The sequence below is a fragment of the Nannospalax galili genome, unplaced genomic scaffold (genome assembly GCF_000622305.1).
Source record: "Nannospalax galili isolate Female #2095 unplaced genomic scaffold, S.galili_v1.0 scaffold55, whole genome shotgun sequence".
Lineage (NCBI taxonomy): Eukaryota > Metazoa > Chordata > Mammalia > Rodentia > Spalacidae > Nannospalax > Nannospalax galili.
In genome coordinates, this window is record NW_008337640.1 from 1871035 (window position 1) to 1871972 (window position 938).

Sequence of the window (938 nt, forward strand, 5' to 3'; positions counted from 1 at the left end):
TACTTAAAGCCGTTTGAGGATCTGTTCCTCAGGGGTCATATGGGCTTGGTAGGAGTTCCTGGCTCCTTTCTTTTACAGTTCCATATATGTGAAGACAAGTCAAAGGTCCTACTCGACCATGGCTGGCTTCGCTTGGAAGCATGGAGGAAATGTTTTCTCTCTGTGTTGACCCTCCTCTTGTAGACTGGACACTGGTTCAAGTCCATCTCGTGGGGTCTCCATGGCCTTCCTGAACAAGAGGAAAGGTGACTCACCACAGTTACAGGACATTTTGAGAGATGTTCCATAGTCCCCTGGAACTTAGTTGACCTTGGAGGGCAAGGGTCAAAAACTGTTCTTTAAGTCCCTCTGACCAGATTAGTATAGGGCTCAAAGTACAGCTGCTAAACTTCCAATAAAGTTAGTTCTACCAGTCTGGTACTTTTAATTACCATATGATAAGTGGATAAAGCTTGGATAAAATCCCAAATGTTTGGATAGGCTAAAGCTGAGATCCTAGCAGACAGCCTGAGAGGGTGGGTTCCCATTCCATCAATGTAGCAGCTCTGATCTCAGCAGACTGCCAGAAAGTGCTGAGTTCTGGACCCCCTCTGGTCACCCTCTGGCAGAGGGCCTGAGAACACAGGGGCCTGCCTGAGAGCATCCAGATCCTGCCTCCACATGGTGAAGGAAGCCTGAGTATACCTGACTAGAACCTGAATTGCACATCTATTGTACTCCTGAATAGCTGATCTGAAGCCATCAGTTCCCTCCAAATTAAACCTGAGAGAACCTGAACCCTGTACCAACAGGCTTTACTTAACCAATAAAGAAAGGATCTAGGCACCTGATAATACAAACAGAAGCATACTTCAACTTAATTTTCATATCACAATCATAAACAACACAAGAAATTCACATGCCAAAAATCACAAGGAAAGACTAATAAAATGGAAAGC